Here is a 22,147-nt window from a genome sequence, read left to right as displayed (position 1 = left end):
TTTTTTTTTTTACTTGTGCTTTCTCTGTACTTTTGTCATTTAAAGGCCTTCGTGTAGAAATTGTCTTTAAAACCCTTCCTGCTGTCTGCACCATACCACACAAATGGAAAAATGGAAATGAAAAATACACGGAAATGAAGCGGTCCTTCATTGACAATTCAACCTGTAAGTAAAAGCAACACTTAAAATTACAGTGCCCTATGTAATCAAGTCACCTTTATTTATTTTGTATAAGACACACGTTCTACAATACAAATCGTTCCAAGAAGATATTTTGAAAAAAAAAATGATGACAGCATTTTCATTTTTGGGTGAATTATCACTTCAACCAATTTAAATTCGCTATAGCTTTTAACTCATTTAAATTCACTTATTTGTAAAGTGAGTGTCCACATGTCCTGGTGCTTGGTGAAAAGGAAAACTCCTCCCAAGATTTTATTGTTTTAAACGGGGAGGCGATGGAACAGAAGACGATACTACAAGAAGTCGATCTGTGTTTCAAACTTTTCTTTGTAAATGACATCTACTATCCAAAGCCCTCTGCTCATATTTGAGAGTTTTTGTACCACACAGTCTTTAATAGTTTCTTCTGCACACTGTCTCCTCCTTAAAAACTTTGTATTTAGTAATCAGTAAAAAACTTTTTTATTTTATTGATCATCAGTATAGGTCCAGCAGCTGGTATATTTTTTATTGTTATTACTTGATTTTATGATTATTTTTTGTTTTATTATTATATGTAATGTTCATTTTATTTGAAAGTCGTAATATTTTCCAAGTATTGTAACCAATATTCGGAATTGGTGCTCTGCATTTAACCCATCCAAGTGCACACACACAGCAGTGAGAAGTTGCTCAAGGGCACTTCAGTCATGGGTATTGAGGGTGGAAGAGAGCACTGTTCAATCACTCCCTCCACCAGGGCTGGACTGGGACAAAAAATCGGCCCGGGCATTTTTGCCCAGACCGGCCCACTATATGATCATAAACACCACCCATCTTTGCATGCCCTTAATTATATGCATACCAACTCCTATTCATTAAAACCACTAATGCCATGTAATGAGTGAGTATAGGAACGAGTGAGAGTTAACAGATGAAATAAGTCAAAATTGTATATTTATTAATACAGTTGAACTATACTCCACAGTGGTGAATCCTAAAACAAGCTATAAGCGGCTCTGGCATAGCAATACCAGTGTTTCTTACAGGAGTTTTGTTAAAACTATGGTGGTGTGTCCTCGGTCCTTCTAGGGGGGTTTGGGGGCATGCCCCCCCCCCGTGAGAAAATTTTGTGCATTTTAATGTTAAATTCATTAATCTGGTGCACTTTGAGAGTTCAAAATTAAATGCTCCAACCCATATTCAGTGTGCAAATTAAACAAAGAAAAATTCAAACCTCTTTTAGTTACAGTGTCTATTTACATTACACCTATACATAATAATAGTTATAATATTAATCCAATGACAGTAATAGCCATATTTTGTAAAACAAATGCACAAAAAAATAAAGGTAACTTTCTTAATTAGTTGTATCAATTTCTATACTTGAAAGAGATAAGCACATGATCTTTTATTTTGACGCAAACTGCATCAAGCTTTTATTTTGGCGGAAAACATGGTTTACAAACGCCTCTTATTAAATTTCTAGTGAACTGCGGTAATCGTCAACTATGCAGATGTGGAAATAATCTACACTCATGACATGGCCTAAGTGTTTTGAAAGTAGTTATGCTTACCGCAGGCTCTACACTTTCTCATCTCTCTCCTGATCCTCCGTCCTCACTATCATCATCTGCCACAGGAGCTGATGAAGGTCAGAAAACATATATTTTGACACAGTTTACAGTGTCTGCTTTAAGAGCCTGGTTCTATTTTTTCACGCTATTTATCTGCACATTCCTTGCGTTTCTTCTCCATCTTTTTTACAGATACACACTGACACTGCTGCCGCTCGCTCACTCGTTTAAAGTTGTGATTGGGCCAGCCCAGTGTCAATCAAGAAAAGAGCCAATGGGCCGCTGATCTACGTGTTTCATGGGCTGGTCTGTCAGAAAAAAAAAACTAACACTGACTTTGACCAATGCATTACACCAGCACAAACCCAGCGCCGCCAATTAAGCAAAACAAAACAAAACGAATGGGCCGCCGATGTACAAATTTTATGGGCCGTTTAAAAAAAAAAAAAAGTATGAGTATGAGATATCGGCCCAAAAAGCACGTCGGCCCACCGGGCAAATGCCCGGTATGCCCAATGGCCAGTCCAGCCATGCCCTCCACCCACAACTCCTGCCAGCACTGAGACTCAAACCTGGGACCTTCGGGTTACAGGTCCAACTCTCTAAACATTAGGCCATAGCTGTGAACTGTATTTACACATTTGTGTGTTTTGATATGAATATGAATTGACACATTTGTACATCTTGAAAGTGTCAGTTGTATTTTTACACATTCTTGTACATTTAAATAAAATATTTTAAAATATATTTGTAAATGTGTTATTTGCATATTAAAATAAAATATGTAACTTACAACAAAGTAGTTTCAAAATATGGGTGTATTAAGTCATTTTTAATAAAAAATACTGATGTTAATTAATCTAAATAATTAACTCAACTCTTGGGTAGCTTTTAACCCAACAGGATTTTAACCCAATGGGTTGGGTTGAAATAACCCACAGATGGGAAGGTGCTATACCAACCCATAGTTGGGTTACAGGTTGGGTTATTTTTAACCTAACATTTTTTAGTGTGTAGGTAGGTTATTCCAGAGTTTAGGCGCTAAATAGGAAAAGGATCTGCCTCCTGCAGTTGATTTTGATATTCTAGGTATTATTACAAATTGCCAGAGTTTTGAGAATGCAGTGGACGTAGAGGATTATAATGTAAAAGGAGCTCATTCAAATACTGAGGTGCTAAACCATTCAGGGCTTTATAAATAATAAGCAAGATTTTAAATTAAATTAAATAGAAAATTAAATTTATGCATTTAGCAGACGCTTTTATCCAAAGCGACTTACACTGCATTCAGGCAATCAATTTTTACCTATCATGTGTTTTATATTTATATAATTTTTTTTATATTTTTTTTATCATGTGTTTTATATTTTCATTTTATATTTTAAAATATATACGATGTTTGATAGGGACCCAGTGCAGTTCTGACAGAACCGGGCTAATATGGTCATACTTCCTGGACTCTTGCTGCTGCATTTTGGACTAGCTGGAGTTTGTTTATTAAGCGTGCAGAAAAACCACCCAATAAAGCATTGCAACAATCTAACCTTGAGGTCATAAACGCATTGATTAACATTTTTGTATTTGACATTGAGAGCATATTTCGTAATTTAGATATGTTTATTGAAAGCATGTTACTTTGGCGGTTTGACAGTGTTCCGAGTCACTGATTCAAAAGAAATGATTAGCGAAGGTTTAGAAGCATCACTAAGCACTGCTTTGCGTTCCAGTAAACAGTTCCTATTGGGAACTCAGATTTCCGACTTCCGAGTACAAATGGACTGCACAATTGGACTTTCTCCCAGTCTCCCAATCAGTCTTTGTAAGTCTTTGGTGAGTCCTTTTTACTAACAATATTGATTTAAGTGTGTTTATAAAAATATGCTTCACGATATCTAAGGCATACTTGCGCCTTATTGATGAGGCTGTGAGGATATAAGTCAAAATTTTGTAGGTGTTGTCTAGTAACAACATAAAAGTGGGATGGGGACTTTTGTTATTTTGGATTATTTTCATTCAAGACAAAGGAAAAGATATATATAAAAGATATATATATATAAGCTATATTATTGATAAAATGACAATAATCACAGAAGATGTCAGACGTTTAGTGGATTGTTTTATTTTGCAGCAGAAAACCATTCACTGAACTTCATAACTTCCATCCCCTTCACAGTAGGATACATATGCTCACATGATCAATTAAAAAGACGAATGACAAGATGAAAAAGTTTTCATGAGAATATAAACCTTCACAGAAGGAACAATCACAGCTGTATACAGTACAGGAAAAGGTTAAGAGAACAAACCTTTTTTAATTTTACAAACCCTTCAAATAGGGAGATTCTGAATATGATCTATTATAGACCAAAGTGGAAAACATAAAATATGATTCAAAGAATATTAATCATTATCAACTCAGATGAAATCAAATGTGAGCCCATTTTGAGTTACTTTATATAAACACCACTAAAGTAATAATGAATTATAACATTTCATATAAGATGTGCTGTGTAAATTGACTCTTTATCAGCTTTTAGAGCAAAACCTTAGTTTCAGAGTAGACTTTGGATTATAAATGGCCTTTAAAACAATAAAGAAAGTGTTTACTTCACATCAAATGAAGAATATAAAAGTCAGTGTTGTCTAATATAGACGTCAGTAAATGTTCCCATCTGGAACTCTTGACATGAACTCTTCATAGAAGATTGAATCATCAGAGCACTCAGCAGAACAAATATCTTCCAAACTGGAACTCATGAAACACTTCTCCTCAAAAAGAGAAACTAAAAGCATAATAGTCCACTGAATCTAAAGCAGACATTCAGTCTGAGTGTTTAAGGCTCTACCAGCGTCTCCAGATGATGCTGATGCTTGTTGATATTCATCTCTTTGCTGAAGGTGTTCTGGTCTGGCAGGACTCTTTCCCTTCTGTTACATGAAGTCTGCAGCTTCTGGAAGTGCTTCAGCAGTCTTCTCTGGCTCTCTGTCTTCATCTCATCTTTGGACACATCTGGAGAACATTGACTGACAGCATATGAACTGGAACTGTGGAGCCGCAGGAAGATGAGTGTCATCTCCAGGATCTCTGCTTTCTCCAGCTTTGAATCCGGCTGCTGCTTGATGAACTCTGGAGCCAGAAGACACTTGAGCTTGAGTTGACACAATCTCTGAGCATCTTCTCCACCCTTGGCTTTCTCAGCTGCAGATGAAGACAGAGGAGCATTAGGAAAGTGTCCTTCAGATAAGATGATATTTAAGAAGAGCAGTGAAAGCTGCTGCAGTAATGCTGCTGTCAGTAGGATGTGAATGTACCTTAATGTTGAGAGGGAGCTGCTCCTCTGAGATGATTGTAGGTGTCATGTCTGGATCTCTGTGCTGTAGATCTCTCTGTTCAGAGTGAGTCTGATCTGCTCTGGCTGCAGATCCTTTATTTATACTCCCAAATCTCCATATGAATGTGTGAGGCTAGAGCATGTTGGAGTTTCTCACAGTTTGTAGCCAATGGAAGAGCTCAAACAGACAATGAGGGATGTGGACCGCCACATGCTCAATGATCCTCCATCAGGGGCTCAAAGGAGCAGGTGGAGGGTGAATCTGGGAAAGTGCTGACCTGTAGAGAGATCATGTTCACATCAGTGTCACTGAAGCAGCACACGCTCATCATTACTACAAACACATGGAGTCAGTGAGCACGTGTACATCATTGTGAACTGAAGCATCTCATGATATCAAAGTCATGGCATTCTTACATATTACGATCTGAGTTACTCTGTGCTTTAAACAAAGCAGCGTTTTAGTTTTCATTCCATGGTTTAATATTAAACCAAAATATATCAATATTTTATTTTATGTAAACTCTGTAAAATATCTATTTAGGTCACAACAAATCATATTTGAGTCATGGAGTGCATTTGAAAACAACAGAAGGTGAACCGAATTGTGGTTCAATTTAAGAAGTTTAAACTTAAAAACATTTAAGTCACATTTTATTGTCTATATAAATAAAGATATATATAATAAAGAGTTAGCAGATGTTAAGCAGACAGTCTGCTAATATTCTAATGAAGGTTAGTTGGCATGTAGTTGGCATGTACATTTACAAACATTTATATTTAATCATTTAGCAGATGCTTTCATCCAAAGCGACTTACAAATGAGAACAATAGAAGCAGTCAGGTCAACAAGAGAACAACAACAGTATACAAGTGCCATGACAAGTCTCAGTTAGTCTAGTACAGAACGCATAGCCATTTTTTTTTTTTTTAAATAAATGAAAAGACTTTGAAATGAAAAGTATTAGTTGGTTAACTGCTGGCGAAAAAGATGAGTCTTTAGATGTTTCTTGAAAATGAGTAAAGACTCAGCTGTATGAATTGAGATTGGGAGGTCAGCAATGTGGTTGTAGCAATGTGGTATGTGAAGCTTAACTGATGATCCATCACAACTCCTAGGTTTCTGGCAGTCCTTGAAGGAGTAATGGTTGACGAACCCAGCTGTATAGAGAAGTTGTGATGAAGCAATGGGTTAGCTGGAATCACCAGGAGTTCTGTCTTTGTAAGGTTAAGCTGAAGGTTATGGTCATTCATCCAGCTAGAAATGTCACTCAGACAGGCTGAAATGCAAGCAGCTACCGTCAGGGGCATCTGGTTGGAATGAGAAGTAGAGTTGGGTGTCATCAGCGTAGCAGTGATAAGAAAAGCCATGCTTCTGAATGACAGAACCTAATGACGTCATGTAGATGGAGAAGAGAAGTGGTCCAAGTACTGAGCCTTGAGGAACCCCAGTAGCAAGGTGTTGTGACTTCACAACAACATCACCCCTACAAGACACACTGAAGGATCTATCGGAGAGGTAGGACTTAACCCACAGGAGTGCGGTTCCAGAGATGCCCATCTTTCTGAGGGTGAACAGGAGAATCTGTTGATTAACGGTGTCAAAAGCAGCAGACTGGTCCAGTAAGATGAGTACTGAGGATTTTGAAGCTGCTCTTGCTAGTCGTAGGGCTTCAGTAACCGAGAGCAGAGCAGTCTAAGTTGAGTGGCCACATTTGAAGCCAGATTAGTTGCTGTCCAGGAGGTTGTTCTGTACAAGGAACAAAGAAAGCTGGTTGAACACAGCTTCTTCACGTGTCTTTGCAATGAATGGAAGAAGAGATACCGGTCTGTAGTTTTCAAGAAGCACTGGATTTAGAGATGGTTTCTTGAGCAGTGGGCTTACCCGAGCCTGCTTAAATGCTGAGGGAAATGTTCCAGAGTGAAGAGAGGAGTTGATAACGTGAGTAAGCGAAGGTATGACTGAAAAAGAGATCGCTTGAAGGAGGTGAGTGGGGATCGGATAAAGTGGACAAGTAGTCGGATGATTGGACAGGAGAAGTTTGGAGACGTCCATCTCTGAGAGTGGGGAGAAGGACGAGAAAGAGTGTGCGTTGGTCATTGTGAAGTTGTCCTCAGTCTGCGTTGTGGAGAATTGGTCACTGATGGTTCTTGTCTTATTTGTGAAGAAAACTGCAAAGTCGTCCGCTGTAAGAGTCGATGGAGGAGGTGGTGGAGGCGGATTAAGAAGAGAAGAGAAAGTTTTGAAGAGTGTCCGAGCATCACAACAGCTGTTAATTTTGTTGTGGTAGTAGGATGTTTTAGCCGTGAAAACATTTGCAGAGAAGGAAGAGAGGAGAGACTGATACACACTGAGGTCGGTAGAGTTTCTTGATTTCTGCCATTTCCTCTCTGCAGCCCTGAGTTTAGAGCGATGTTCACGGAGAACCTCGGACAGCCAGGGAGCAGATGGGGCGGTGCGTGCTGGTCTAGACAACAGTGGGCAAAAGTTGTCCAAGCAAGATGTTAAAGTGGAGCAAAGAGTGTCCGTAGCACTGTTCGTGTCCAGAGCTGACAACTGAGAGAGTGCAGGAGGCGAGGATGAAACCACAGAAGATAGGCGAGATTGAGAGAGTGAGCGTAGGTTCCGCTTAAGTTTACCTGCGTTGGAGTGTATGCTGCTTCAGGAGTAAGTGCTAGGTTAGCAGTAATGAGGAAGTGGTCTGAGGTGTGCAGTGGAGCAACTGAAGGGTTGTCCACAAAGAACAGTGTGAGATGAGTTCCAGTTGGTTGCCTGATTTGTGAGTCACTTGTAGTAGACACTCGCTTGAGTGTCTGAGTAGGCTAGACATTACATATCATCAACAGAATCTTCCAAAGGGACTATCAAAACAAAGTGTTACCAAAAGAATTATGGAATCATAAAGTAAAATACTGAAATGTGGGCAAACACGTTGTTAAAGTATTATTTGGATACATGGATTTCTTTATGTGGATTTGCATGAAGTTCAACATTTCTACAACTCTTCTTATAGAAGATATTCAGTGTTATAATTGCAGCTGTGAAATCTCTCTCTCTCTCTCTCTCTCTCTCTCTCTCTCTCTCAGACACACACACACACACACACACACACACACACACAATGGGCTCCAAATGATGCAGATGTGTGTGTGTTTGTGCTGGTCTGTGTGAGTATGTCTCATGTGAGGTTCCCACACTGACTCTCTGTCTTCACATCAATGGAGCATAAAAGCATCCAGAGTCCTGAATGAAGCTTTAGTGAAGACTCCAACCTGACGTCACCAACCATCTGGAGGGAAACGTCCCGATGCACAGAGACATGTCCTTACTTGATGCAGGAGTCAGAGAGTCATCAAACACTTCCTGATCACAATTATTCTCATGCAATGAGAATATGAAAGAAAAAATAAAAATGTACTTTTTTTAATTGCATATTACATTTGTTATTGAATATATGCAAAACCTCACTTTTGTTTGCTGTTTTAGCAGCAAATATGATTTTAATCACATTTGTGAGACACGTTTGTTTAGATGACAAAAATATCTTAAGCATCTGATGCAAAAGCTTTTAGTCATTTTAGAAGTTCATGATGCATTCAGGAAAATAAACCGTGACAGTGCTGTAATTCTGTTGATGCTGCTGATGACATCATCAAACCAGCTCGTCAAGCTCATGCATGTAAATATCCATAAGTGTGTGTTTGTCAAATCTTGAGCTTGTGTTGAGTTTTAAGATGCTAATGACACTCGAACTGTGACTCTGTTCTCCAGAAGTTTCTCACACACAACAATAGAAGTGTGTCTATTCATGTGATAATGAGTCTTAATGCAGGACAGACCCCTACAAGCTTTCTCACGCCTCTGATGCTGAAGATTTATTGACTTTGTACATGACACTGAAGATTTTTTTTAAATAAAACAACTAATTCTGTTCTTTTCATTTTGGAGTTAGAATATTAGTGTATGTAATTAAAGGAGTGGTAAATGTTTTTTTATGCTTGATTGTTAATATGGAGTTCAGTGTAACCTGTTAATGCTTTATACAAAAAATAAAATAGAAAAGAAAAATTCACATAATTTACCTTTATTCTTCACCACTCTGTCCCTTCTCTTATGAATGATTTTTATATGTTTTGTAAATTTTATGTTTTTTGACATTTGGATTTATCCTTCTTGCATGAAATAATATCTTTATATTTTTGTTATCACCAATGCTCAGTTCTATGAAATGTATGCATTATTATTGGCAGTTACACTTCAATATATTTTTTAAATAATGTTCGTAAGTGAATTATAATTTATTCTTCTTTTTGTTAAAAATGCTTAAAGACATTTAAACCAAAACTCCCTTAATGGGAGTAAATGTTGTTCAGTTATGATTATTGTGATTCAACAATTGCAATTTCCATCCAGTGTCTTATTTGTTGTGAACTATAAAGTTTTCCAGTACCATAATTGGTCAAATTTCTATATAAAATATGTGATATGTTTGTTCTTTTTAGAATCTTTAAAGGAGTAGAAATAATTCAATAATAGAAATGTTCTCACAATAACACATTTCTATACAGTCCTGTATATATTTTGTTTTTATGTTCTCAGAGAATAGAAATGTGTATGATTATTTTGATGTTGCATTAATACTAACCTCATTTTTTTCCTTCGTTTTCTTTATATCTTATATCTAATCAGATATCTTTGTAGCTACAATCAGAAATGATTGTAACTACTGAATTAGGCTGTCCAGGATATTTCTGGATGGGCTTTTGTGGGAAAAACTTTGGGAAACAAAGGGGGATTTGGATTTAAGATACAATGACAATAATCACAGCCAGAAGTTCAGTTGATTGTTTTATTTCGCAGCAGAAATACATTCACTGAACTGCTTTAGTCTTTTAAAACTTCAGTCACCTTCTCAGAAGGACACAAATGATCACATGATCAATTTAAAAGATAAATGACAAGATGCCAAAGTTTTCTTGAGAATATAAACCTTCACAGAAGGAACAATAACAGCTGTATACAGTACAGGAAAGATTACAACTAATATTTACAAACCCTAAAAATAGGGTAAATCTGAATATGATCTATTATAGACCAAAGAGAAAAAAATCAAATATGAATCAAACTGTATGAATGATTATCATCTCAGATGAAATCAGATATGAGCCCATTTTGAGCTATTTATATAAACTATTCAGAACTAATGGAGCAAGATTCTCGCCATTAAATTAATATCAAAGAATTACACTCTTTTTCAGCTTTTACGATAAAGCATTAATATCTGAGTAGTTATAAGATAATAAAGGGCCTTTAAAATAAAAAGACAGTGTTTCTTTCACATCATGTGCAGGTGTATCTTAAAGTCAGCGTCTAATATAGACGTCAGTAAATGTTCCCATCCGGAACTCTTGACATGAACTCTTCATAGAAGATTGAATCATCAGAGCACTCAGCAGAACAAATATCTTCCAAACTGGAACTCATGAAACACTTCTCCTCAAAAAGAGAAACTGCGTAATAGTCTACCGAGTTTAGTGCAGATGTTCAATCTGAGTCTTTAAGGATCTACCAGCGTCTCCAGATGATGCTCTTGTTGATATTCATCTCTTTGCTGAAGGTGTTCTGGTCTGGCAGGACTCTTTCCCTTCTGTTACATGAAGTCTGCAGCTTCTGGAAGTGCTTCAGCAGCCTTCTCTGGCTCTCTGTCTTCATCTCATCTTTGGACACATCTGGAGAAGCATTGACTGACAGCATGTGAACTGGAACTGTGGAGCTGCAGGAAGATGAGTGTCATCTCCAGGATCTCTGCTTTCTCCAGCTTTGAATCCGGCTGCTGCTTGATGAACTCTGGAGCCAGAAGACACTTGAGCTTGAGTTGACACAATCTCTGAGCATCTTCTCCACCCTCGGCTTTCTCAGCTGCAGATGAAGACAGAGGAGCATTAGGAAAGTGTCCTTCAGATAAGATGATATTTAAGAAGAGCAGTGAAAGCTGCTGCAGTAATGCTGCTGTCAGTAGGATGTGAATGTACCTTGTTGTTGAGAGGGAGCTGCTCCTCTGAGATGATTGTAGGTGTCATGTCTGGATCTCTGTGCTGTAGATCTCTCTGTTCAGAGTGAGTCTGATCTGCTCTGGCTGCAGATCCTCTATTTATACTCCAAAATCTCCATATGAATGTGTGAGGCTAGAGCATGTTGGAGTTTCTCACAGTCTGTAGCCAATGGAAGAGCTCAAACAGACAATGAGGGATGTGGACCGCCACATGCTCAATGATCCTCCATCAGGGGCTCAAAGGAGCAGGTGGAGGGTGAATCTGGGAAAGTGCTGACCTGTAGAGAGATCACGTTCACATCAGTGTCACTGAAGCAGCACACACTCATCATTACTACAAACACATAGAGTCAGTGAGCACGTGTACATCATTGTGAACTGAAGCATCTCATGATATCAAAGTCATGGCATTCTGTGCTTTAAACAAAGCAGTGTTTTAGTTTTCATTCCATAGTTTAATATTAAACCAAAATATATCAATATTTTATTTTATGTAAACTCTGTAAAATATCTATTTAGGTCACACAACAAATCATACTTGAGTCATGGAGTGCATTTGAAAACAACAGAAGGTGAACCGAATTGTGGTTCAATTTAAGAAGTTTAAACTTAAAAACAGGAGGACACGAAATAGTTTCACTTTATTTTGATGGTCCGTTTAACACATTTTATGGTCTATAAGTATTAGTAGAGCATTAGTGGACTGGTAGGATTAAGGTTAGAATAAGTTGACATTTACTTGCAAAGTTATTTATACTCAGTAGTTTGTCTGTTGGGAGACTAACACAATAAAGAGTTAGCAGATGTTAAGCAGACAGTCTGCTAATATTCTAATGAAGGTTAGTTGGCAGGTGCAACATTACATATCGTCAACAGAATCTTCAAAAGGGACTATCAAAACAAAGTGTTACCAAAAGAAGTAAAATACTGAATAACAAAATCAAGTTAAATTAACAAAAATCTAACTGTTTAAGTATTTTCTTTTTTGGGCAAACACGTTGTTACAGTATTATTTGGATACATGGATTTGTTTATGTGGATTTGCATGAAGTTCAACATTTCTACAACTCTTCTTATAGAAGATATTCAGTGTTATAATTGCTGCTGTGAAATCTCTCTCTCTCTCTCGGACACACACACACACACACACACACACACACACACACACACACACACACACACACACACACTATGGGCTCCAGATGAAGCAGATGTGTGTGTGTTTGTGCTGGTCAGTGTGAGTATGTCTCATGTGAGGTTCCCACACTGACTCTCTGTCTTCACATCAATGGAGCATAAAAGCATCCAGAGTCCTGAATGAAGCTTTAGTGAAGACTCCAACCTGACGTCACCAACCATCTGGAGGGAAACGTCCCGATGCACAGAGACAGAGAGTCATCAAACACTTCCTGATCACAATTATTCTCATGCAATGAGATTATGAAAAATATGGATATTAAATGTATTATTGAAAATGTAAAACATCACTTTTTACTTTAATCACTTTTGGAATTCTGTTCATGCTGCTGATGACATCATCAGTGACATCATTAAACCAGCTTGTCAAGCTCATGCATGTAAATATCCATAAGTGTGTGTTTGTCAGATCTTGAGCTTATGTTGGGTTTTAAGATGCTAATCACACTCAAACTGTGACTGTTCTCCAGCGTTTCTCAAACACAACAATAGAAGTGTGTCTATTCATGTGATAATGAGATGGACAAATTAAAACCTCAGGGATTTAAAGTAGTTTTAATGTAAAAGTGTTTCCCATGGCATTTAAAAAAAATAAATAAATAAATAAACAAAGCTTAACAATGTTTGTAATCATTGTAAATAATCAATATTACATAAACACTTATCTAATTGCTGAAAGTGTTATGTTTATTCTGGATCTTAATACAATAACTTTGTCTTTCTTTCTTTAATGTATACTTAAATTCTAATTTTCATCTTTGGTGTGGACTTTCTTTGAATGAACCTTTGATTTATGATCTTATTAATTTATTAATCTTGATTTGTTTTAACATTTTTATTCTTAATTGGCTTTTATAAAAGAAATTGTTACTATTTTTGTTTTACCTAAAAAATGCACTCTTTAAAAAAATATTTAATTATTAAATTGTTAGGTTTGATATTGTACTTGGATATATCTTAAATCTTGGACTTATATTTTGAACTCTCTTCATTTATTATTATTATGTTTTTAATTTAATGTTTTTTGTTGTTGTTTGTTTGTTTTTAATAACAGTCCATCCAAACTTGTATCATATGCAAAATACAGCACAAAAGATTCAGTCTTTGGGAACTGTTAGTCCTGTGAGATCCGACACACTTCTATTGTGTGAGTGATTTAATATGATGTGTACAGAAGTGTGAGAAACCATGTGTCGCTGTGACTCCAGCAGCTCTAGGAGTGTGTGAGTGCAGTCAGTTTAAAGATCTCTTAGAAAGCAGCTGTGTGTTTCATTGAGCATGTGGCGGTCCACATCCCTCATTGTCTGTATGAGCTCTTCCATTGGCTACAGACTGTGAGAAACTCCAACAAGCTCAAGCCTCACACATTCATATGGAGATTTGGGAGTATAAATAAAGGATCTGCAGCCAGAGCAGATCAGACTCACTCTGAACAGAGAGATCTACAGCACAGAGATCCAGACATGACACCTACAATCATCTCAGAGGAGCAGCTCCCTCTCAACAACAAGGTACATTCACATCCTACTGACAGCAGCATTACTGCAGCAGCTTTCACTGCTCTTCTTAAATATCATCTTATCTGAAGGACACTTTCCTAATGCTCCTCTGTCTTCATCTGCAGCTGAGAAAGCCAAGGGTGGAGAAGATGCTCAGAGATTGTGTCAACTCAAGCTCAAGTGTCTTCTGGCTCCAGAGTTCATCAAGCAGCAGCCGGATTCAAAGCTGGAGAAAGCAGAGATCCTGGAGATGACACTCATCTTCCTGCAGCTCCACAGTTCCAGTTCACATGCTGTCAGTCAATGCTTCTCCAGATGTGTCCAAAGATGAGATGAAGACAGAGAGCCAGAGAAGGCTGCTGAAGCACTTTCCAAAGCTGCAGACTTCATGTAACAGAAGGGAAAGAGTCCTGCCAGACCAGAACACCTTCAGCAAAGAGATGAATATCAACAAGAGCATCATCTGGAGACGCTGGTAGAGCCTTAAACACTCAGACTGAACGTCTGCTTTAGATTCATTGGACTATTATGTTTTTAGTTTCTCTTTTTGAGGAGAAGTGTTTCATGAGTTCCAGTTTGGAAGATATTTGTTCTGCTGAGTGCTCTGATGATTCAATCTTCTATGAAGAGTTCATGTCAAGAGTTCCAGATGGGAACATTTACTGACGTCTATATTAGACGCTGACTTTAAGATACACCTGCATGTGCTGTACTGGAAATACTATGATTCAGTCTTTTCTGAAAACTTATCTTTTCTATTTTTTTTTTTTTTTTAGAAAAAGTCATTTAACTATATTTAGTTTGAAATATAACTTGCATTGCAAATTCCATAATGACATTTTTTCTGCAGGTCCTTAGACTAATAAGTCTACAAGTGCATTAAACTGCATTTTTCATATCATTTGGGTATAATCTTCACCTTTGCGGTGATGCAATATGTGACTGTAAAGCTTTATTTTTTGTTTCATGTTGAAACACTTTTCTTAGTTTTGCAAATGTCAAAAATAATTTATCAATCACATTTGTTGTTTTGAGAAATGATACCTGTATCAGTATGCCACTGTCCTCTAAGAGGAATTTTTTTTTTTTTTTTACAATTAAATTTTTTTTTTTTTAGTTCTGAAAAGGATATGAAATCCCTCTGTGGAGGTTAATGTACAACTCTCTAAAGCATTGTTTCATTATAGAGATCTATATCTGCACATGTATATGTTAACTGCATTTACATTATTGTAAATCTGAAATCATGTGTTATGCAGATTTATTTACATTTGTGAAGTGATCAGTCAGTTCCTATAGAGGACGTTTTTCTCTCAGAGCTTCAGTTTAATGAAGCCACTTGTATTAAAACAAATGCTTTCAACAGTGAAAGTAATGTGTATGAGAAATAGTTTCTATACAGAAAGAAAAATAAACTCAGCTCAACTCAAATATGTGGCTTTTTTATTTTTTTTATGATGCCTCAATGTGTTTAAACACTGAAATCTCACTTAATGTCTGATTCTGAATGACATTGCATTAGACAGCAAAATATTACAGGAAGTGACAGTATCTAATATTTAATTGTTCAAACAACTTGCCCTTATTTATACATTTAAGCTTTACTTAACGTACACAATGAATGTGACGTTCAGTAGACAGACATCTATTGTTGTGTAATTGAATTGAGTGAATAAATAGAGTGTGAAAAACAAACCCTGGGAGACAATAGAACTCAACTAGAGAGCACGGGTCAAAGGTCAATGACCTTTTATGAAACTTTTACAGTTTCAACATGGTGCTCTATTGCCATGCCATTTTTTTTTTGTTAGATATTCAAGACTGTATTAAAAATCCTTTTAAACATTTCCTTTTTCTTGTTGAATGTTACAGGTTGGATGTCAAAAAGTTAAAGTTTGATGTTTTTATTTAAATTAAAGCACAACAATTTGGATCAAGTTAAATAAATTAGAGTTTATCATAATGAATATATTATAATTTGAAAATGAATGAAAAAAAAAATGAAATTATAATTTTTTTTCTAATGAAAAAAGTATTTAGATTTGTAAATATATTTACAAGTTATTTGTCATCACACATTAGACAGTATTTTGTTCATTACAGCGGGTAAAATAAGTATACTTTTTCCCTGGGTCTTTCCACATTATTACACACAACTTAATTTCTGAACTTATTTGTTTGTTTTTCTTGGTATGTGTAGAGTTGTGGCACTATCACTTTAAATATCAGTGTTAATGTTAACATCACTATGGTGACCCCTGTTGGATGAAGCGGGTAACATAAATAAAGTCAGTCTAGTGTCTACACTCACACGAGTTACATGTGTATTACTTGACACTCTACATGGTGTCAGAAGTGTCTGATAATGGCTCAAGGACTCAGTCGTATCGATCCGCTAGTTTTTGACGACAACATTGCTGACAACTGGCGGAAATTTGAGAAAGAATGGATAATCTACTGCAACGCAGGACTGTCGGATAAATCGAAGAAAGTTCAAGCTTACACGCTACTGAACCTAGCCGTCCCGGAGGCTGTTCAAAAGTCGGAATCCTTTGTGTATGGAGAGGGGGAAAGTCACGAAGAACCAGAGACTCTACTGGTAAAGTTTGCTGAATTATGTTTGCCAGCGAAAAACATCATTATGGACAGGCATGTTTTAAACACCACTAGTCAGGGAACCGGTGAGTCTATTCAGGCGTATGTCTCCACTCTGAAAATACTGGCGAAGAAATGTGATTTTGGCGCACTCCGAGATGAATTGATCAGGGATCGTATCATCTGTGGAACACAGAGCGACACCCTCCGCAAACAACTATTACGTGAAAAGAATCTCACCCTTGAACTGTTAGCATTAGCATGCTCCATGAACAGTCGGAGAAAAGCTCTAAGGAACTTCATAAGGAAGCTGAAGTGTGCTCAGTTCAGAAGGCTCGCTGTGGCAATTGTAATGGGCAACACTCACCTGACTGCAGCAAATGCTTTGCTCTCAACAAGACATGCAATAACTGTGGAAAACTTAATCACTTTGCTAGGTGTTGTCGCTCTGCACCAGCGCAGGCCACAGTTCGCCCCAAAGCCCCCACTCCATACAAAAGAAGAGAAATGGGTAGAGTAAATGAATTGACCACTGAACCAGACAATCAAATGGTTGATACTTTCTACTGTGACACAATACTCACACCCGCACAGAAGGGGGAAATCTTCGCCACACTCGCAATGAAGAACGGAAATGGACAACTGAAGGTAAAAGTGGACACTGGTGCCAAATGTAATGTGCTGCCCAGAAAACTGCTGCATGCAGTTGACCACACAGTGCATGTGGATCCAAATGAAAAAGTCAATCTAGTGGCTTATGGAGGTGAGTCAATCAAAACTGATGGCACTGTAACACTGCATTGTACACAGGGACAGTTCAAGTTTCATGTGGTCAATAGGGATGTAAAACCCATACTGGGACTACAAGACAGTATTGCTATTGGTCTCATACATCTCGGACCTGACGTCCACATGCTGCAACAAGAAGCTCCAGAAATACTGGAGTACAAAGACCTTTTTGACACTAATGTCATAGGTAAATTACCTGTGATATATCATATGAGACTAGATGACACTGTTGCCCCCACAATATGTGCTCCCTGCAGGATCCCCATTGCCATGAAAGATAAGGTCAAGGCGGAACTGGACCGAATGACTGCCCTTGGTGTAATTATACCAGAAAACGACGCAACAGAATGGGTGTCTGCCATGGTTGCAGCGAAAAAAAAAGATGGAACAGTGCAACTTTGCATCGACCCAGTGCATCTAAACCGGGCCCTCCTCAGACCCCGTCATCCACTCAAATCAATTGACCAAATCATTGCGGACATGCCCGGTGCAAAAATATTTAGCATCTTAGATGCCAAGTGTGGGTTTTGGCAAATACGCCTTGACCGCGCATCCTCCAAGCTCACAACATTCATGTCACCTCATGGCCGATATAGGTTCCTGAGAATGCCATACGGCATATGCACAGGCAGTGAGGTCTTCCAAAATGTGATGGAACAGTTATTTGCTGGACAACCTTGCGAGATCGTGGTCGATGACATCCTCATCTGGGGACGCACATTATTAGAACATGATGAACGCCTAACACAGGTTTTGAACAGGATCCGTGCCATCAACCTAAAGCTCAATCCTGACAAGTGCAGATTCAGAGTCAACTGTGTACACTATGTAGGACACCTGTTAACCGCTGATGGTGTTAAGCCAGATCCGGAAAAGATCAAAGCTGTCTGCGAGATGGAGAAGCCACAGGACAAACAGGCTTTACAGCAGTTTCTGGGCATGACAAACTATCTATCCAAATTCATCTCCCAGTACAGTGACATGACTGGCCCTCTGAGACAGCTGATACACCACGACGTGGAGTGGCACTGGCATGACGCCCATGATGCGGCTTTCAGCAAACTGAAGCAGGCACTGACTAATCCCCCTGTGCTGCAATTTTTTGACACATCAAAGCCAGTGGTTATATCAGCAGACGCCTCCCATCACGGTCTGGGGGGCGGTGTGCCTCCAAGACGGGAGGCCGGTGGCATTCGCATCACGTGCCCTCACACCAACTGAGTCCAGGTATGCTCAGATTGAAAAAAAAATGTTAGCACTGGTGTTTGCAGCTAAAAAATTTCATGATTTCATCTATGGCCACCCCGTTACTGCTGAAACGGATCATCAGCCCCTTATAACTATCCTGAGGAAACCACTGCACACCGCATCACCACGCCTGCAGGGTATGATGTTAAAATTGCAACATTACGACTTGGATGTGATGTATAAGCGAGGCAAGGAACTGTTTGTGGCAGACGCGTTGTCGCGTGCACACTTACCTGAGTCTGAGCCCCCACTTACTGATGACTTACTAGAAGTGATGACTGTCCAGGTGCTCTCTTCACGTCGTATAGATGAATTACGAAATGTAGTAAAGAGTGACGTCACCTGCCAACAGCTATCTGAAGTCATCGTGCCTGGCTGGCCCAGCACCTCCAAGGAGCTGCCGCAACAGTTGCGACCGTTCTTCTCCATGAAGGAAGAGTTGACGTTAGAGGATGGACTGCTTCTGCATGGGCAAAGGTTAGTCATACCTGCAGCACTGCAAACATTTTATGTTGGCCAGCTACACCAGAGCCATCCCGGGATTGAAGCCACCAAACACAGAGCTCGAGAGACTATGTACAGGACCTCAATGTACACAGATATCGAAAGAGAGGTGTCTCGTTGTGCTGCATGCAACGCTTTGACAGCACACCACACAAAGGAACCAATGCACCTCCATGACATCCCTGAACTGCCATGGTCATTTACTGCAGCTGATATATTTGAGTGGCGTGCAAAAATGCATCTAGTCCTGGTGGACTCCTACTCAGGGTGGTTCGAGCTGGATTGGATCCCCAACATGACCAGCAACATGGTCATTGCGAAGCTGAAGCGACACTTTGCAACACATGGTGTGCCCCACACCCTCATGACTGATAATAGGACCCAGTTCACTGGAAGGGACTTTGCAGACTTTTCACAAGCATGGGACTTTAAACACATCCGCAGCAGTCCTTATTACCCACAATCTAACGGTCTGGCTGAGCGTGCAGTGAGATCCGCTAAGCACCTGCTGGAGAAGTGCCACCGTGATGGCACAGACATCCAAGCAGCCATTCTCCACACTCGCAACATTTCGCCGTGATGGGCTCCGTTCCTCTGCTCAGCGACTCATGTCCAAGCAAACCAGGACCTTCCTGCCAGCAACCACAGACATGCTCAGGCCTGCTATCCAAGTCAATGTGGCTGCTGCCATCTCCAAACACAGAATAAGGGGGAAAGTGTATCATGACCGCAGTGCTCACCGCCTCTCTGCACTAAGACCAGGTCAAACAGTCAGAGTGCACACTGAACGTGGCTTTGATCAAGTGGCAAGTGTGGAAGGCCCAGCTCAGCAGCCTAATAGCTATGTAATAGCATCACAAGGAAAGAAATATATCAGGAACAGGCGACATCTCCTCCGGGTTGATGAAAACCCAACGGCAAGCTCTGAGGAGGACGTGCCACTGAGGTCCACCTCACCAGTTCCTGATAGAGAGACTGCCCAAAATGCCAACCCACCACCTACACCTCCTAGTATCACACCAGTGGTCAATACTGCTGACTCATCTGAGAGACAGTTGGTGGTGACTCGAGCAGGCAGAGTTAGCCAACCTAATCAGCGATATCAGGACTATGTCAGTACGTGGCTAAAAAACTAAACTAAAATCAAGATATGGAAATCATAACCAGGTGTCCCTTCGTTAATTGAACTAACGTTGTTTGCCCATGCTTCACCATACTTTTTATGTTCTGTGTCACCTTTTGTTCACTGGTGGGTGGCCTGATAATAAGATAATTTCAGTACGTGTTTTGGTTCCAGTTTTGTTGTGTGGGCTGTTAAGTTTATTTTCATCTCATCTGGAAGAAAGGGGATGTAGAGTTGTGGCACTATCACTTTAAATATCAGTGTTAATGTTAACATCACTATGGTGACCCCTGTTGGATGAAGCGGGTAACATAAATAAAGTCAGTCTAGTGTCTACACTCACACGAGTTACATGTGTATTACTTGACACTCTACAGTATGTATGGATTACTTGGGTTGTTACCAACTTTTGGTGAAATTTTCATGTTAACGGCACCTTTAGAAATATATTTACTGAGAAAAATGGTGACATGTTCAATACTTATTTTACCTGCTGTATATCAGTGAAAGGTCATGCAAACACAAACTTAAAAAGAGTTTTTAACTTCAGTTCCAATAAGGTCACCTGAAGATCAACAACAGTGTTTAAATGTTAAAACTTGTCAAAATTGGCATAAGTTATTTAGAATTACACATAGAGTTAAATTGGTCACAAAATGTGACAAAGTCCAGTATTTTTTTTATTTTAACATTGTAAAATCATGCAAACACACAAAGTAAAAAACAGCTTTTAACTTTTCAGTTCCATTAGTGTCACATCAAGATCCACAAGCATGTTTAAATGTCTGTATATGCACATACATATACATCACATATATCAACCTGTGGTCAATGGGGGTTTATCTGGTATTAGATGACAAGCATTCAACAGCCTCCCGAGGGAATGTGTATCATAGGATCAAGCAGTCATTAGCATCTGAATAGGCACATGTCTATTGTTCAGTGTGGGAAAGCTCTGCAACCCAGAATCACAGCTCAGTGTCATTAGCATCCCAAAACCCTCAATAAAACTCAATAATTTTGAGACTCTGAAACACGAGAAAACAGACTTGTTGTCATCCAAATCAAAGGTTTTAAAACTCAATCCATTTTTTTATTCTAAACTGACCAGTCAGTCAAATGTTCACGTTACCCAAAGTGCCAAAAGAAAAAGTCTATTTAAAATAAAAGATCAGTTTTGGGGGATGAATACCATAAATTCCACAGTCATATCACTTCATTTATACCAAGTTCACTCTCAAAAATAAACATCCGGAGGACTTAGTTCATCCAAAAATGAATATTTGTCAAAAATGTGCATCACATGTAATTCACAGGCTCCAGGCAATCTATTAAAATCTTATGAAGTGAAAAGTTGCATGTTTGTAAGAAAAAAATTAAAAATAATGATTTATAAGTCCATAACCCACATAACCCACAATAATGCTACAGTCAAAAAGTTGTCGCCAAATCCAATCCAAGTTGTCGTCTCACATCAAAATCCACAAACATATTGTTTGGAATTGTTTTGGTCTGATTTAAGTTGCCAGTAGAGCTTGACCAGTGCATATTTCTCTCCTGATTCAGACAAGACGACTTTTACTAAAGATTGCAATATTATGGATAGAGGCTCTGGCTGGATGCAACCAACAGTTTAAAGTGAAAACTTACTTAATGATTCATTTGTTTCTTGCAAACACACAGCTTTTCACTTCATAAAACTGGAGTGGTGTGGACTACTTGTGGATTATTGTGATGTTTTTATCAGCTGTTTGGACTCTCATTCTGACGGCACCCATTCACTGCAGAGGATCCACTGGTGAACAAGTGATGTTATACTACATTTCTTCAAATGTTTTCATGAAGAAACGAACTCATCTACATCTTGGATAACCTGAGGTGGTGGTTTTTTTTCAGCAAAAACAATTATATTTTTGGAAATATTACAAAGGGAGATATTTTAACTCTTTACTCATTAAAAACAACTCAGGAATGCTGTCATGAGCAGCCTGATAAACAAACCCCAGGAATAATGAATGCTTATGATGACCAAATCATGAATGCATAAAGAAAACAGACAAAATAAGTT

At 38.6% G+C, this 22,147-nt stretch overlaps 3 pseudogenes; 1 reads left to right on the top strand and 2 right to left on the bottom strand.

Moving 5' to 3' along the window:
- Positions 1 to 4,364: 4,364 nt before the first annotated feature.
- On the bottom strand, positions 4,365 to 5,045 carry LOC132126316 (transcription factor HES-5-like; annotated as a pseudogene).
- Positions 5,046 to 9,907: 4,862 nt separating this feature from the next.
- Positions 9,908 to 11,152, bottom strand: LOC132126237 (transcription factor HES-5-like; annotated as a pseudogene).
- Positions 11,153 to 13,672: 2,520 nt separating this feature from the next.
- LOC132126342 (transcription factor HES-5-like) lies at positions 13,673 to 15,251 on the top strand (annotated as a pseudogene).
- The last annotated feature ends 6,896 nt before the right edge of the window (positions 15,252 to 22,147 follow it).

This window comes from Carassius carassius, chromosome 44 (assembly GCF_963082965.1).
Source record: "Carassius carassius chromosome 44, fCarCar2.1, whole genome shotgun sequence".
Lineage (NCBI taxonomy): Eukaryota > Metazoa > Chordata > Actinopteri > Cypriniformes > Cyprinidae > Carassius > Carassius carassius.
Note: the sequence above shows the minus strand (reverse complement) of the source record. Positions and strands in the feature narration are given on the sequence as shown.